The 18,573-nt window shown below is 45.2% G+C and overlaps 1 protein-coding gene across 1 annotated transcript in view; it reads right to left on the reverse strand.

The window, feature by feature from the left end:
* FXYD6 (FXYD domain containing ion transport regulator 6) overlaps nt 1-13,566 on the reverse strand; it is a 102,128-nt gene extending 88,562 nt beyond the window's left edge. Inside the window, exon 1 of the mRNA XM_077249919.1 lies at nt 13,418-13,566. The gene's annotated coding sequence lies outside the window, so the exon portion shown is untranslated. The remainder of the gene's footprint in view (nt 1-13,417) is intronic.
* Between the last annotated feature and the right edge of the window lie 5,007 nt (nt 13,567-18,573).

The following is an 18,573-nucleotide window of genomic DNA, read 5'->3' on the forward strand; positions in this document are numbered from 1 at the left end:
ACTGGTATCCTTAGGGATGGGGTAATATTGTCCGCCGTATCCCCAGACTTGCGACGTGCATTGCAGGAGTTTCAGGTGGATAAACCGGATCGTTGTCCACCAGAAAGACTGTTTGTTCCGGATGATTGGACCAGCAGAGTCATCTCCGAGGTCCATTCTTCTGTGTTGGCTGGTCATCCTGGAATATTTGGTACTAGAGACTTGGTGGCCAGGTCTTTTTGGTGGCCTTCCTTGTCTAGGGATGTGCGTACCTTTGTGCAGTCTTGTGAAGTGTGTGCTCGAGCTAAGCCTTGCTGTTCTCGGGCCAGTGGGTTGTTGTTATCCTTGCCCATCCCGAAGAGGCCTTGGACGCACATTTCCATGGATTTTATTTCTGATCTCCCGGTTTCACAGAAAATGTCCGTTATCTGGGATGTGTGTGACCGCTTTTCTAAGATGGTTCATTTGGTGCCCTTGCCTAGGTTGCCTTCCTCCTCTGAGTTGGTCCCTTTATTTTTTCAGAACGTGGTTCGTTTGCATGGGATTCCGGAGAATATCGTTTCTGACAGGGGATCCCAGTTTGTGTCTAGATTTTGGCGGACGTTTTGTGCCAAGATGGGCATTGATTTGTCTTTCTCGTCTGCATTCCATCCTCAGACGAATGGCCAGACGGAGCGAACTAATCAGACCTTGGAGACTTATTTGAGGTGTTTTGTTTCTGCTGATCAAGATGACTGGGTTGCTTTTTTGCCACTGGCCGAATTTGCTCTTAATAATCGGGCTAGTTCTGCCACGTTGGTCTCTCCTTTTTTTTGTAATTCGGGGTTTCATCCTCGTTTTTCCTCTGGTCAGGTGGAGTCTTCGGATTGTCCTGGAGTGGACGTGGTGGTGGACAGGCTACATCAGATTTGGAATCAGGTGGTGGACAATTTGAAGTTATCTCAGGAGAAGACTCAGCAGTTTGCTAATCGCCATCGCCGCGTGGGTCCCCGACTTCTTGTTGGGGATTTGGTATGGTTGTCTTCTCGTTTTGTCCCTATGAAGGTCTCTTCTCCTAAGTTCAAGCCTCGGTTCATCGGCACAACAGTAATACTGGGAGGCACAGCAGGTGTAGACAGGTACAGCTGGTATACAGACTGGCACAGCATGTACAGGAAGGTTCAACTGGTATACAGACATGCTGGTGCAGGTGGGCAAGTCTAATATACAGGCAGGCAGGTGCTGGTGGGCATGTTTGATATACTGGCAAGCTTGTGCAGGCAGGCAAAGCTGATATACAAGTTGGCGCAGGTGGGCACAGCTGATATATGGGCAGGCTTGTTCAGGCAGGCAAAGCTGATAAACAAGTTGGTGCAGGTGGGCACAGCTGATATACAGGCAGGCAAGTGCTGGCGGGCACAGCTGATATACAGGCAGGCTTTTGCAGGCAGGCATGGTTGATATACAGGCAGGTTGGTGCAGGTGGTCATGGCTGATATACAGGCAGGTTGGTGCAGGTGGTCATGTCTGATATACAGGCAGGTTGGTGCAGGTGGTCATGGCTGTGACACAGGCAGGTTGGTGCAGGTGGTCATGGCTGATATACAGGCAGGTTGGTGCAAGTGGTCATGGCTCATATACAGGCAGGTTGGTACAGGTAGGCATGGCTGAAATATAGGGACTCAAAGCAACTACGGGCAGATAGGTACAGGACAGGTAAAGTGACTGGCATATACTGGGGATGAGACAACTGACTTGACACATTGCTCAGGCACCTCCATTCAGGAGGAGGTGCCTTAAATAATAAATGTCTTCCAGCCACTGGCTGGGGACACTTTAAGATGGCACAGATCGGCGAGTGGTGCACAGACCCCGGGCAGCAGCTGGAGGAGGAGCAAGTGTGTGACAGGGGCCGGGTGGTGATTTAGTGACCCTGCAGGTGAGGGAAGAAGCATGTAGCGATGCCGGTGCTACAGTATCACAATACACGTCATCCACTCAGCCATTAGTAGAAACCTTTGTCAGATATAAAGGACATCTTTCTATTCTGGTAACGGTCATTATTATGAATCTATTTGGACGGTGCAATGGCTGAAGATCCTGCTCTTGTCCTGGATGGGTTGGTGTTCACATTAGACCTCGAGAGATGCGAATAAGGATAGGGGTTCTAAAAATAAAACAAGATCTAAAAATGCAAACTCTGAGGGTGTTGTGACACTTTTACACTTACGGGATTCACTGCTCACCTCCGGTTGCACCTCGGCAAAAATAGAACCTGTCATGTTCTCACTGAATGTATTATTAATTGTTCCCAGCCTTCATTGTTCCTGTCATGGGTGTGAAAGTTGTTTGCCTTGGAATGGAAAAATCCAACAAAGACTACATTATATTTACACTGCAAGCCAAGACCAGATTGTATAGAGGGCAAAATGGGCATCTGCAGAAGAGCTTCCACCACCGAGGGACCACCACACCCCAAGTGTTGTGGATTCTGTTTGTGGGCTCCCTCTGGTGGTTACTGCTGGTACTGGGTGACTTTGGTGGGTTGCGGCCTTTGGTTTCCACCTGTCCATCAGAGGCTGGGTGGTTCCTATTTTACCTGGCCTTTCTGTCATTCCCTTGCCGGCTACCAATGTATTCAGATGTGCTCTGTTTGGTTCCTGCCTACCTGCTCCCAGATCTTTCAGGATAAGCTAAGTGCTGATTTTCAGTTGTTGGTTTTTTGTCCAGCTTGCTTATTATGTCTCTATGCTAGCTGGTAGCTCTAGTGGACTGAGGTTCTCCCCATGTGCCATGAGTTGGCACATGGGTTCTTGTAATCTCAGGATGGTTTTTTGATTAGGGTTTTTTGCTGACCGCTCAGACCCCTTTTGTATCGTTCTGCTTTCTAGTTTACAGCGGGCCTCAATTTGCTGAACCTATATATATCATCTCTATGTGTGTGCCTTCCTCTCATTTCACCGTCAATACATGTGGGGGGCAACTATACCTTTTGGGGTTCATTCCTCTGGAGGCAAGTGAGGTCTTTATTTTCTCTGCAGTACTAGTTAGCTCTTAGGCTGGTGCGTGGCGTCTAGAACCAACGTAGGCACGCTCCCTGGCTATCTCTAGTTGCGTTTGTCAGGCGTAGGGCAGCGGTCAGCCCAGGTTCCATCACCCTAGAGCTCGTCCGATATTTTGTATTACTTTGCTTGTCCCTTGCTATCCCTAGCCATTGGGATTCATGACAGTATAGCCGGCCCACAAAGTGTTAATTGTTTGGGCTGAAGCAGGAGAAAAAGAAGTGTTTAAGGGAAATTTTTTTTTTTTTTCCTTCAGAGTTTTGCTGCCTAGCCCTTAATTGCTGTCTAGCTGCTTCTTACCTCCTCTTAACCCTTGAATGGCTCTGATATTAGCTGTTTAACATGGATGTCCAGAGTTTGGCTTCCAGCCTGAGTAATCTCGCGGCAAAAGTTCAAAACATACAGGATTTTGTTGTTCACACTCCCATGTCTGAACCTAGAATTCCTATTCCAGAGTTCTTTTCTGGAGATAGATCTACCTTCCTGAATTTCAGGAACAATTGTAAATTGTTTCTTTCTTTAAAGTCTCGCTCCTCTGGAGACCCTGCTCAACAGGTCAAGATTGTAATATCTTTCCTGCGGGGCGACCCTCAGAATTGGGCATTTGCATTGGCACCAGGGGATCCTGCATTGCTCAATGTGGATGCGTTTTTTCTGGCATTGGGATTGCTCTATGAGGAACCCAACCTGGAGATTCAGGCTGAAAAGGCTTTATTAGCCCTCTCTCAGGGGCATGATGAAGCGGAAATATATTGTCAAAAATTTCGGAAATGGTCGGTGCTTACTCAGTGGAACGAGTGCGCCCTGGCTGCAAACTTCAGAAATGGTCTTTCCGAGGCCATTAAGGATATTATGGTGGGGTTCCCTACGCCTACAGGTCTGAATGAGTCGATGGCTATGGCCATTCAGATTGATCGGCGTTTACGGGAGCGCAAACCCGTGCACCACTTGGCGGTGTCTTCTGAACAGGCACCTGAGACTATGCAATGTGATAGAATTCAGTCCAGAAGTGAACGGCAAAATTATAGGCGGAAAAATGGATTGTGTTTTTATTGTGGTGATTCAGCTCATGTTATATCAGCATGCTCTAAACGCACAAAAAGGGTTGATAAATCTTTTGCCATTGGTACTCTGCAGCCTAAGTTCATTTTGTCTGTGACTCTGATTTTTTCACTGTCTTCCATTTCCGTCGATGCCTATGTGGATTCAGGCGCTGCCCTGAGTCTTATGGATTGGTCATTTGCTAAACGCTGTGGTTTTAGTCTGGAGCCTCTGGAAGTTCCTATCCCTCTGAAGGGAATTGACTCTACTCCATTGGCTATGAATAAGCCGCAGTATTGGACACAAGTGACCATGCGCATGACTCCCGTTCATCAGGAGGTGATTCGCTTCCTTGTACTGTATAATTTACATGATGTACTAGTGCTTGGTCTGCCATGGTTACAAACTCATAATCCTGTCCTGGACTGGAAAACAATGTCTGTGTTAAGCTGGGGATGTCAGGGGGTTCATGATGATGCACCTCCGATTTCAATCGCTTCATCTACTCCTTCTGAGATCCCTGCGTTTTTGTCTGACTATAGGGATGTTTTTGAGGAGCCTAAGCTCAATTCGCTCCCTCCTCATAGAGATTGTGACTGTGCTATAGAATTGATTCCTGGCAGTAAGTTCCCTAAGGGTCGTTTATTTAATCTGTCACTGCCAGAGCATACTGCTATGCGGAATTATATTAAGGAGTCCTTGGAAAAGGGACATATTCGTCCATCTTCGTCCCCTCTGGGAGCAGGTTTTTTTTTTCGTGGCAAAAAAAGATGGTTCCCTGAGGCCTTGTATAGATTATCGCCTTCTGAATAAGATTACAGTCAAATATCAGTATCCACTGCCATTATTGACTGATTTGTTTGCTCGCATTAAGGGGGCTAGGTGGTTCACTAAGATAGATCTTCGCGGTGCGTATAATCTGGTGCGGATAAAACAGGGTGACGAGTGGAAAACCGCATTTAATACGCCTGAGGGCCATTTTGAGTATTTGGTAATGCCTTTTGGACTCTCCAATGCTCCGTCAGTCTTTCAGTCCTTTATGCACAATATTTTCCGTGAATATCTGGATAAGTTTATGATTGTGTATTTGGATGATATTTTGGTGTTTTCTGATGACTGGGAGTCTCATGTTTTACAGGTCAGGAAGGTGTTTCAGGTTCTGCGGGCCAATTCTCTGTTTGTGAAGGGCTCAAAGTGTGTCTTCGGAGTCCAGAAGATTTCTTTTTTGGGGTACATTTTTTCTCCTTCTACTATTGAGATGGATCCCGTCAAGGTTCAGGCGATTTGTGACTGGACACAACCTACATCTGTTAAGAGCCTTCAGAAGTTCTTGGGGTTTGCTAATTTTTATCGTCGGTTCATTGCTAATTTTTCCAGTATTGTTAAACCTTTGACTGATTTGACTAAAAAGGGTGCTGATGTTGCTGATTGGTCTCCTGCGGCCGTGGAGGCCTTTCGGGAACTTAAGCGCCGGTTTTCTTCTGCTCCTGTGTTGTGTCAACCAGATGTTTCACTTCCTTTTCAGGTTGAGGTTGATGCTTCCGAGATTGGAGCGGGGGCGGTTTTGTCACAGAGAAGTTCTAATGGCTCGGTGATGAAGCCATGTGCATTCTTCTCTAGAAAATTCTCGCCCGCCAAGCGCAATTATGATGTGGGTAATCGGGAGCTTTTGGCCATGAAGTGGGCATTTGAGGAGTGGCGTCATTGGCTTGAGGGTGCTAAACATCGTGTGGTGGTCTTGACTGATCACAAGAATCTCATTTACCTTGAGTCTGCCAGGCGTTTGAATCCTAGACAGGCTCGTTGGTCGTTGTTTTTTTCTCGTTTCAATTTCGTGGTTTCATACCTGCCAGGTTCAAAGAATGTGAAGGCAGATGCTCTTTCCAGGAGTTTTGTGCCTGACTCTCCTGGAGACTCTGGGCCTACTGGTATCCTTAGGGATGGGGTAATATTGTCCGCCGTATCCCCAGACTTGCGACGTGCATTGCAGGAGTTTCAGGTGGATAAACCGGATCGTTGTCCACCAGAAAGACTGTTTGTTCCGGATGATTGGACCAGCAGAGTCATCTCCGAGGTCCATTCTTCTGTGTTGGCTGGTCATCCTGGAATATTTGGTACTAGAGACTTGGTGGCCAGGTCTTTTTGGTGGCCTTCCTTGTCTAGGGATGTGCGTACCTTTGTGCAGTCTTGTGAAGTGTGTGCTCGAGCTAAGCCTTGCTGTTCTCGGGCCAGTGGGTTGTTGTTATCCTTGCCCATCCCGAAGAGGCCTTGGACGCACATTTCCATGGATTTTATTTCTGATCTCCTGGTTTCACAGAAAATGTCCGTTATCTGGGATGTGTGTGACCGCTTTTCTAAGATGGTTCATTTGGTGCCCTTGCCTAGGTTGCCTTCCTCCTCTGAGTTGGTCCCTTTATTTTTTCAGAACGTGGTTCGTTTGCATGGGATTCCGGAGAATATCGTTTCTGACAGGGGATCCCAGTTTGTGTCTAGATTTTGGCGGACGTTTTGTGCCAAGATGGGCATTGATTTGTCTTTCTCGTCTGCATTCCATCCTCAGACGAATGGCCAGACGGAGCGAACTAATCAGACCTTGGAGACTTATTTGAGGTGTTTTGTTTCTGCTGATCAAGATGACTGGGTTGCTTTTTTGCCACTGGCCGAATTTGCTCTTAATAATCGGGCTAGTTCTGCCACGTTGGTCTCTCCTTTTTTTTGTAATTCGGGGTTTCATCCTCGTTTTTCCTCTGGTCAGGTGGAGTCTTCGGATTGTCCTGGAGTGGACGTGGTGGTGGACAGGCTACATCAGATTTGGAATCAGGTGGTGGACAATTTGAAGTTATCTCAGGAGAAGACTCAGCAGTTTGCTAATCGCCGTCGCCGCGTGGGTCCCCGACTTCTTGTTGGGGATTTGGTATGGTTGTCTTCTCGTTTTGTCCCTATGAAGGTCTCTTCTCCTAAGTTCAAGCCTCGGTTCATCGGTCCTTATAGGATCTCGGAGATTCTTAACCCTGTATCTTTTCGTTTGGATCTCCCAGCATCGTTTGCTATTCATAATGTGTTCCATCGGTCGTTGTTGCGGAGGTATGAGGTGCCCGTTGTTCCTTCGGTTGAGCCTCCTGCTCCGGTGCTGGTGGAGGGAGAATTGGAGTATGTTGTTGAGAAGATCTTGGATTCTCGTGTTTCCAGACGCAAACTCCAGTATTTGGTTAAGTAGAAGGGTTATGGTCAGGAGGATAATTCCTGGGTGGTCGCCTCCGATGTTCATGCGACTGATTTGGTCCGCGCCTTCCATAGAGCTCACCCTGATCGCCCTGGGGGTTCTCGTGAGGGTTCGGTGACCCCTCCTCAAGGGGGGGGTACTGTTGTGGATTCTGTTTGTGGGCTCCCTCTGGTGGTTACTGCTGGTACTGGGTGACTTTGGTGGGTTGCGGCCTTTGGTTTCCACCTGTCCATCAGAGGCTGGGTGGTTCCTATTTTACCTGGCCTTTCTGTCATTCCCTTGCCGGCTACCAATGTATTCAGATGTGCTCTGTTTGGTTCCTGCCTACCTGCTCCCAGATCTTTCAGGATAAGCTAAGTGCTGATTTTCAGTTGTTGGTTTTTTGTCCAGCTTGCTTATTATGTCTCTATGCTAGCTGGTAGCTCTAGTGGACTGAGGTTCTCCCCATGTGCCATGAGTTGGCACATGGGTTCTTGTAATCTCAGGATGGTTTTTTGATTAGGGTTTTTTGCTGACCGCTCAGACCCCTTTTGTATCGTTCTGCTTTCTAGTTTACAGCGGGCCTCAATTTGCTGAACCTATATATATCATCTCTATGTGTGTGCCTTCCTCTCATTTCACCGTCAATACATGTGGGGGGCAACTATACCTTTTGGGGTTCATTCCTCTGGAGGCAAGTGAGGTCTTTATTTTCTCTGCAGTACTAGTTAGCTCTTAGGCTGGTGCGTGGCGTCTAGAACCAACGTAGGCACGCTCCCTGGCTATCTCTAGTTGCGTTTGTCAGGCGTAGGGCCGCGGTCAGCCCAGGTTCCATCACCCTAGAGCTCGTCCGATATTTTGTATTACTTTGCTTGTCCCTTGCTATCCCTAGCCATTGGGATTCATGACACCCAAGACCCTCAGACTCCTTCCGGACATAACCACTTTTTAATGAACATCTGACAGTAATAGCTTGTCACCATTAATGATTACTAAAGTGTATTGGAGAGGCTGGATCTATCCATAATGGAGCTTTCATGGTCCTTCCCTCACAGTCTATTACTATCTAGAGGTCTCCTGGCCAAGCATTTATGTTTAATGCCGTGGAGAGCGGGAGATCATTAAGGTGTTTACAAAGTTACACAATGAGAAGGAAAAAGTAAAAAAACAACAAAACTTTTCAATCTACAATAATGGAGCATTGATCCAGGGGAAGGAACAATTCCCGTTATTGCTAATTATCCTCAAGAAGACATGTAAGGACATCTCACGTTCACATTAAACTTGGCCATTACATGCTCCGATGCAAACTTATCCCCACCGCCATGCCTCTCTCTGACCATGCACCCACACCTCCTTCATGCTTCCTCTCTGCGACTTCCATGCCCTCCACTCCTCTTTCATGCCTCCTCTGTGCCTCTTTCATGCCCTCCACATTTCTTTCATGCCCCCTCTGTGCCTCTTCCAAGCCCTCCACACCTCTTTCATGCCCCCTCTGTGACTCTTCCAAGCCCTCCACACCTCTTTCATGCCCCCTCTGTGCATCTTCCATGCCCTCCACATCGTTTTCATGCCTCCTCTGTGCCTCTTCCATGCCCTCCACACCTCTTTCATGCCTCCTCTGTGCCTCTTCCAAGCACTCCACATCTTCTTTCATGCCTCCTCTGTGCCTCTTTCATGCCCTCAACACCTCTTTCATCCCTCTTCTGTGCCTCTTCCATGCCCTCCACACCTCTTTCATATCTCCTCTGTGCCTCTTCCATGCCCTCCACACCTCTTTCATGCCTCCTCTGTGCCTCTTCCAAGCCCTGCACACCTCTTTCATGTCTCCTCTGTGCCTCTTCCATGCCCTCCACATCTCTTTCATGCATCCTCTGTGCCTCTTCCATGCCCTCCACACTTCTTTCATGTCTCCTCTGTGCCTCTTCCATGCCCTCCACACCTCTTCCATGTCTCCTCTGTGCCTCTTCCATGCCCTCCACATCTCTTTCATGACTCCTCTGTGCCTCTTCCATGCCCTCCACACCTCTTTCATGCCCACTATTTGCCTCTTCCATGCCCTCCACACTTTTATCTTGTCCTCCCTGTTCCACTTCCATGCCCTCCACACCTCTTCCATGCCTCCTTTGTGCCTCTTCCATGCCCTCCACATCTCTTTTATGCCTCCTCTGTGCCACTTCCATACCCTCTATATCCCTTTGGTGCCTCCTATTTGCCTCTTCCATGCCCTCCACATGTCTATCTTGCCTGCCCTGTGGGGGCAAGCCCTTTTCCTGGAATAAACCTTTCAAAACTGTTTTTGGAGAACTCAGTATGTGCCCAGGACATTTGCCTAATCTCCAATGAGTCCTGACAACCTCTGGACATCCTGGTAGAGTTGGCCGGAATTATTCACCTGCTATTTCACCATGTTGTTTGCAGTGTTTTTCTCATAATAATATGCAATGGTGGCCTCGAGCTCAGGGTTTATTGTGATATTCTGATGGTTGATTTACTGGTCCAGTAACAAATGCATTGCGTTCTTCATAGGACCCTTATCTTGGAGCCTCTCTGGCTTTTTCTGTGTTGTGTTCTTCTTGCTACCACAGACCTCAGATTTCCTGGCACTTATCCTATAAATAGTAGATTGTGGTGAGGACTCGCAGACTAGAAACGCAAATTTGGGCAGGCGGCTACCACGAGGACTCGAGCCCAGAGCAGTGCTGGAACATTCAGAGAGGGAGGGAGTACCACGGATCATGCGGCCAAGACAGTGGTAGGAATAAAATGAGAACCTTGAGGATTAGTGTGAAGCTGAAGGACAGCAGAACCTTGATGATGACTGTGGGACTACTTAACCCTATAAATACTGGAGGAACCTCCGGAGAATGGCTGAAGCGTTCGCTATGGTGTATATGACAACCGCTGCCAATTACTGCATAAATCATTAAGAATCGGATCACTTCATGCTGCTCCACTTTCATTCTTCCAGCCAAAGGCTTACACATTTTCTTGTGATTAATCATTCATCTGTTTTCACCGATTTATTTCCCTTAACAATTGTAAGAAATACAGCAGCACGAAACACAGAAAATGCTTTAAAAAGTAAAAAAAAAATCCCTGAAAATTCCTCCTTTAATCCCCTCCTTTTTCATTAAAACGGAGAAATATGTAAAAAAAAGTTTCCTCTGTGATACCCAGGAGCTCATCTATGTCCTTCCTCCCTGCCCAGTGTGTGGCCGTAAGACAACTGCCTGCAGCAGGAGCCTCCCCCCTCTGCCCTGTTTGTAGTAACTTATTTATTTTCCTTAACAATTGTCATAAATAAAGCAGCGTTAAACATAGAACATGCATTAAAAAGTAAAAAAAAATCCCTGAAAATTCCTCCTTTAATCCCCTCCTTTTACATTAAAACTGAGACATATGTAAAGACGTTTCCTCTGTGATATTCAGGAGCTCATCTATGTCTTTCCTCCCTGCCCAGTGTGTGGCCATAAGACAACTGGCTGCAGCTGCTTTAATCCCTACCTTTGACAATAAAGGTGAGAATGTATAAAGAAATCTTCTCTGAGACTAAAGAGCTCAGCTATGCTCCTCCTTCCCGCTGTGTGTGTGGCCATAAGACAACTGGCTGCAGCAGGAGCCTCTCCCCTCTGCCCTGTCTGTAGTAGGACAAAGGATCACCCTTTTTACTAAATCAGCAGCAGCAGCAAATGAAACTGATGAGCAGATGAATCCTTTGGTCCTCTGCATTATGGACAGTCAGCAACTGAGAGGCGAAACCATGAGAAACACAGATATCATCAGTGTCATCATTAGGAGTAGAAGATAATCCTGGAATGGATTGCCATAATTGTCGGCTTTATGCTGTATCAATAGATGTATCTCCTGCTTGGAGTATTTTTATATTATTTTCTTTACATGTTAATGGGAGTCACCATCTTTCCGGAGCTTATGTTAATAGTATATAGAGGTATACAGCAGCCACATAGACCATATACATCAATAGACAGGCTCTAACTCATTCACTTCTATAGGACAATGTTGTGGGCATGCTGTGTACACTGTGCAGAGGTCATTGTACAACAGTAAGGGGAGGAGGTGAGCTGTGACATCACCTATTGTGAATGGTGGATCCTGTGTTATCTACTGTATATAAAGGTGTTATCAGTCATTGTACAGGAGGAGGAGGAGGTGAGCTGTGACATCACCTATCGTGAATGGTGGATCCTGTTATCTACTGTATACAGAGATGTTATCAGTCATTGTACAGGAGGAGGAGGTGAGCTGTGACATCACCTATTGTGAATGGTGGATCCCGTGTTATCTACTGTATATAGAGGTGTTATCAGTCATTGTACAGGAGGAGGTGAGCTGTGATATCACCTATTGTGAATGGTGGATCCTGTGTTATCTACTGTATATAGAGGTGTTATCAGTCATTGTACAGGAGGAGGAGGTGAGCTGTGACATCACCTATTGTGAATGGTGGATCCTGTGTTATCTACTGTATATAGAGGTGTTATCAGTCATTGTACAGGAGGAGGAGGAGGTGAGCTGTGACATCACCTATTGTGAATGGTGGATCCTGTGTTATCTACTGTATGTAGAGGTGTTATCAGTCATTGTACAGGAGGATGAGGTGAGCTGCGACATCACCTATTGTGAATGGTGGATCCTGTGTTATCTACTGTATATAGAGGTGTTATCAGTCATTGTACAGGAGGAGGAGGTGAGCTGTGATATCACCTATTGTGAATGGTGGATCCTGTGTTATCTACTGTATAGAGAGGTGTAATCAGTCATTGTACAGGAGGAGGAGGTGAGCTGTGACAACACCTATTGTGGATTATGGATCCTGTGTTATCTACTTTACATAGAGGTATTATCAGTCATTGTACAGGAGGAGGAGGTGAGCTGTGACATCATCTATTGTGAATGGTGGATCCTGTGTTATCTACTGTATATAGAGGTGTTATCAGTCATTTGTACAGGAGGAGGAGGTGAGCTATGACATCATCTATTATGGATGGATGACCAGGGATAAAACTGCAACATTTTAGTATTTTTATGTAGATGATGACATGAAGAATTAAAAATGAATTTCTACTTTTAAATGTTTAACATACAGGTTTGATTCCAATCTTATCTGTCACCAGATTGCACATTGCAAACTGAATACAATATTAAATATATATTGCAGACCTGATGATGTTGGTGTACATGCTTTGAAAATCTACACCAGAAAGGATGTACAATCCCTTATGAATGTTTTACCATCTGAACATTTAAATAAGGTGTTTATTACAAATACAAGGATTACTGGAATACCCATCCATTCTGACATGGATTTTCACAGCAAATACACCAGTTACATTAAGTCTAAGATATGTATCTAATAGTGTATGTAGTTTGTATTATGAAACCTGGTGACAGATCCCCTTTAAACACTGTACCATTTTCTGATGGCTCTTTCTCTTTTAGAGCTGGGGTTGGAGGGTACATTGCAAGGACACGCTTGCTGCTGTACAGTCACTGATCAGCAGGGATACAATGTGTCATGGGAACTCTATGCCGCCTCTCTTCTGAATAGTCAAAGCTTGAAAACCATAAAGCTGCTCATTAATGAAAAACATTTCTGTAAAATTATGCAGTTGTAGCCTATCATCTTTATTTATGTTTCCATCTGTTTGCAATATTTCTGTGCTTCATTGCATATTGCAACACATCAGAGATATGCTTCCATCATTCACATATATAAGATAAAGCAGTGATCATAGGGGTAGATATTGACCCCATGGCAGTACCCTGTATCTAAAATGGCTGGTAACAGATAGTAATAAATTGTAACTGCAAATCGCAAAGACAATGTTGCACATAATAGTAATCTATACTGTCCAGGTTGGCAGGTACTGGTTCCATAAAAAAATGAAGGATTTGCAAATACAGATTTATTTGTAGACTCTTTACACATCTTGTCAACTGTCCCTCAACTGAAAAAATTCTCATTCTAAATTATGTCTTTAGATGCCATCTTTATCCACCAAACCTCAAGTATAACCACCCAGCCATGCTTCATAGCCAGCTTCGTCCAGCCATAGATGGAGTGAGAAGAGTAGTGAGAAGAGTAGTCTGTGTCTCTCTCCTGCAGTCTCTTCTAGGTCACCTCACTTACCTCTTGAAGTTTGTCTCCACTTTCTGCCTTACTTTTATCCACCAGAGTTTACGTCTAAATGCACAGTCCGGTGGTTAAACGAGCCTTGCAGGTTACTTTCTTGGGCGGACACTCCTCTCTTCTGTCCCTATGACACACATTACACGACAGCTGCATGTGCTAATCAAACAGCTGCACTTTTCCCACATTCTGGAATCTCCACTATGGAAAGTAGAATCAGTCCGAGCCGAGAACTATGGGATATATTTAACTCGTTGTACCAAAATAACAGATACAAGTGTCAGTCTCCGGGCGATCCTAGGAAACTGGTGGGAAGTTCCACTAAGTTCTTGTAACAGTAAAAGGTTATTGCCACATTGTCTGTTACATAAATGCAAACCGAGAAGAGAAACATTACAATTTAGATACTAATATTGCAGATTTTGTCATTTTTTGTTTGTTTATTTATTTATTGTTTTAACAACTCCAAAAATCACACAAACAACATTTTTTTGGACACTGGAAAAAACCCTCCGAATATGAAATGAACGCACTGTTCATCAGCTTTTTAGTTTAATTCCACATACAAATCTGGTTCTTGTATCCCGATGGAAGGGCAAAATAGTGACAGCACTGGGCATGGGGTGGGTGAGGATTATTACTGTTTAGCCGATGTGCTATTCTGAGTGGGGTGAAGGGGCAATATACTAGAGGGAAGAGTGTGGGGGAATCATACTTTGTGTGTTAGCACTATGGGGGCACGGTGCTGTGGGGACATTACACTGTATGGGGGCACTGTACTGTGGAGTAATTATACTGTCTGGGGGCACTGTACTGTGGGGTAATTATACTGTCTGGGGGCACTGTGGAGCATCATGCTATGTGTAGCAGCACTATGGGGACACTGTACTGTGGGGGCATTATACTGTATGGGGACACTGTACTGTGGGGGCATTATACTGTATAGGGACACTGTACTGTGGGGGCATTATACTGCATGGGGACACTACTTTGGGGACATTATACTGTATGGGGACACTGTACAGTGGGGGCATTATACTGTATGGGGACACTGTACTGTGGGGGCATTATACACTGTACTGTGGGGGCATTATACTGTATGGGAACACTGTACTGTGGGGGCATTATACTGTATGGGGACACTGTACTGTGGGGGCCTTATACTGTATGGGGACACTGTACTGTGGGGGCATTATACTGTATGGGGGACACTGTACTGTGGGGGCATTATACTGCATGGGGATACTGTACTGTGGGGGCCTTATACTGTATGGGGACACTGTGCTGTGGGGTAATTATACTGTCTGGGGGCACTGTGGAGCATCATGTTATGTGTAGTAGCACTATGGAGGTACTGTACTGTGGAGGCATTATACTGTATGGGGACACTGTACTGTGGGATAATTATACTATATGGGGGGCACTGTGGGGGGGGGGGATCATGTGAGTGGAGCCATCACAATATGTAATGGGCACTGTGGGGGCATCATACTGTATGGGAAGCACTTTGGGTCACCATATTTAGGGGGCACTGTGGGGGATCATGTGAGTGGGGGTACTGTGGAGCTATCACAATATGTAATGGGCACTGTGGGGGCCATCATCATATGTAATGATCACTGTTGGGGCATCATACTGTATGGGGAACACTTTGGGTCAACATATTTAGGGGGCACTGTGGGGGGATCATGTCAGTAGGGGTACAATGGAGCCATAACAATATGTAATGGGCACTGTGGGAGCCATCAATGTGAGTGTGGATAAGCCACAAAGAAACAAAACTGACTAGCAGAATAAAGCAGGTGTGAGATGAGCAAACATTGACTCTAAAATTGTTGCAGCCGCCAACCGTCGTGTCTCAGACTCCATACCCAGTGACGTTTGTTGCACTCAGTATTTGGCTGCCTTATAACATGTTTATCTGAATTTCTGAATACCTGATAATTACAGTACACACAACTGACGCTGGGAACCGATATCAAGGTCAGATTCCACTGTAATGAAACCAAAGTCATAGTATTTACACTGGAGCGACAGAAACAGCGCCTGTACCAGGCATCGAGCAGGTGCCAGGGCTGATATGTAAATGGTGGCTGTTGTTTTAACAAAGTTATCAAACATCGATAGTACAACTGAATATAAGAAAGTTTGTAATATATTTTACCAGAAAAATATACTTCTTTCTCCACTTATGAGCCACTTTGTCTAATCCATCTGCCTCAGGAACTCATACACTCTGAAATACAAGACAAGAAGGACTGACAGCAAAAACCTCATAAAGTTTATTTAGATTGGTGGAGGAGCAGAGCTGATCCTGCTTTCAAGTATTTTAGCTCAGGCCAGAGTTGGATTCACAGCTACACTGCTCAGTACTGCTGCATAAAGTCTTCCATTCTTGGCATTCTAAGCCTCATAACAATTAGACTTGATCTAGTAGCTCAGTGACAACTGAAAATTAGATATAAAGCCGACAGATGATAAAATTGTTAAAATGAATTCAGGATACAAGTCATATAATGAGCAGAGATCATTATTTCTCATGTACACACATGGCAGCTTATAGCTGATATCTATGAGTCACTGTACTGCACCCATGATCAAAGAAATTTGGTTGTTCTTCTTGTACCTTTCTCAGAAGTGGGGCGTAAGAGATCCCTCATTTCCTTTATTACTCTCCATCACTTACATGTCAAAATAGTTTGCTTATATTATTTGTATCTTACAATGAAAACAGAATTAATTAAACCTTTATAGACAGTAGAGAATAGTTATCAGTCATTGTACAAAAAAGGAGGAAGCGAGCTGTGATATCACCCATTGTGAATGCTGGATTCTGTGTTATCTCCTGTATATAGAGGTGTTATCATCAGTCATTGTACAAGAGGAGGAGGAGGTGAGCTGTGACATCACCTATTGTGAATGGTGGATCCTGTGTTATCTGTTGTGAATTAGACTTTTTTGGCTCCCTCTTGTGGTCACTAGTGATATGACTCTGGGATTGTCTTTCCTCAGCTTGGCACTCACCTGGGTCGTTAGTCCAGGGGTGTTGCTATATAAACTTCCTGGTTTCTCAGTCCTGTGCCTGGCATCGTTGTAATCAGTTCCTTTCTGTTTGCTCCTGTCTGCTGGTCTTGGATCTTGCAAAATTAAGCTAAGTCCTGCTTCCTTGTTTTTTGGTTATTTGCTTTGCTCTTATTTTTTGTCCAGCTTGTACTAAATGTGATTCCTTATTTTGCTGGAAGCTCTAGGGGGCTGGTGTTCTCCCCCCGGGCCGTTAGACGGTTCGGGGGTTCTTGAATATCCAGCGTGGAAATTTTGATAGGGTTTTTGCTGACCATATAAGTCATCTTACTATATTCTGCTATTAGTCAGTGGGCCTCTCTTTGCTAAATATCTAGTTCATTCTTACGTTTGTCTTTTCTCCTTACCTCACCGTTATTATTTGTTGGGGGCTTGTATCCAACTTTTGTGGTCTTTTCTCTGGAGGCAAGAAAGGTCTATCTTTTCCCTTCTAGGGTTAGTTAGTTCTCCGGCTGGCGCGAGACGTCTAGAACCAACGTAGGCACGTTCCCCGGCTGCTGCATTTTGTGGTGCTAGGATTAGATATATGGTCAGCCCAGTTACCACTGCCCTATGAGCTGGTTTTTTGTGTTTGCAGACTTGGTATGTATTTTTGAGACCCTCTGCCATTGGGGTCATAACAGTATGCCAGGCCAAGGTTGAATGTTTAATGCATTGCAGAAGTGGGATTACAAGAAAGGAAAGTCTGAGTTTTTTTTTTTTTTTTTTTTCTTTCCTCTCTTTTTTCCTCCCCTTTACCTCTGAGTGGCTTGTGCTTGCTGCAGACATGAATGTCCAGACTTTGATTACAAGTGTGGATCAGCTTGCTGCTCGTGTGCAGGGCATACAAGATTTTGTTACCAGTAGTCCAATGTCTGAACCTAAAATACCTATTCCTGAACTGTTCTCTGGAGACCGATGTAAGTTTAGGAATTTCAGGAATAATTGTAAATTGTTTCTATCTCTGAGACCCCGTTCATCTGGAGACTCAGCTCAGCAAGTAAAAATTGTTATCTCTTTCTTACGGGGCGACCCTCAGGATTGGGCCTTCTCGCTAGCGCCAGGAGATCCGGCATTGGCAAATATTGATGCGTTTTTCTGGCGCTCGGATTGCTTTACGAGGAACCCAATCTTGAAATTCAGGCAGAAAAAGCCTTGCTGGCTATTTCTCAGGGTCAGGATGAAGCTGAAGTGTATTGCCAAAAATTTCGGAAATGGTCCGTGCTTACTCAGTGGAATGAGTGTGCTCTGGCCGCAAATTTCAGAAATGGCCTTTCTGAAGCCATTAAGAATGTGATGGTGGGTTTCTCCATTCCTACAGGTCTGAATGATTCCATGGCGCTGGCTATTCAAATTGACCGGCGTTTGCGGGAGCGCAAAGCCGCGAATCCTCTGGTGGTGTTGTCTGAACAAACACCTGATTTAATGCAATGTGGTAGAATTCAGACTAGAAATGAACGGAAAAATCATAGACGTCAGAATGGGTTGTGTTTTTACTGTGGTGATTCTACACATGTTATATCAGCATGCTCTAAACGCCTAACTAGGGTTTTTAGTCCTGTCGCCATTGGTAATTTGCAACCTAAGTTTATTTTGTCTGTGACTTTAATTTGCTCATTGTCCTCCTACCCTGTTATGGCGTTTGTGGATTCAGGTGCTGCCCTGAGTCTTATGGATTTGTCGTTTTCCAAGCGCTGTGGTTTTGTTCTTGAGCCGTTGGTAAATCCTATCCCTCTTAGAGGTATTGATGCTACGCCATTGGCGGAAAATAAACCGCAGTTTTGGACACAGGTAACCATGTGCATGACTCCTGAACATCGGGAGGTGATTCGTTTTCTTGTTCTGCATAAAATGCATGATTTGGTCGTTTTGGGTCTGCCATGGTTACAGACCCATAATCCAGTCTTGGATTGGAAGGCAATGTCTGTGTCAAGTTGGGGCTGTCAGGGAATTCATGGTGATTCCCCGCCGGTGTCTATTGCTTCCTTTACTCCTTCGGAAGTTCCTGAGTATTTGTCTGATTACCAGGATGTATTCAGCGAGTCCAGGTCCAGTGCTCTTCCTCCTCATAGGGACTGTGACTGCGCTATAGATTT

The sequence above is a fragment of the Ranitomeya variabilis genome, chromosome 4, assembly GCF_051348905.1.
Source record: "Ranitomeya variabilis isolate aRanVar5 chromosome 4, aRanVar5.hap1, whole genome shotgun sequence".
NCBI lineage: Eukaryota > Metazoa > Chordata > Amphibia > Anura > Dendrobatidae > Ranitomeya > Ranitomeya variabilis.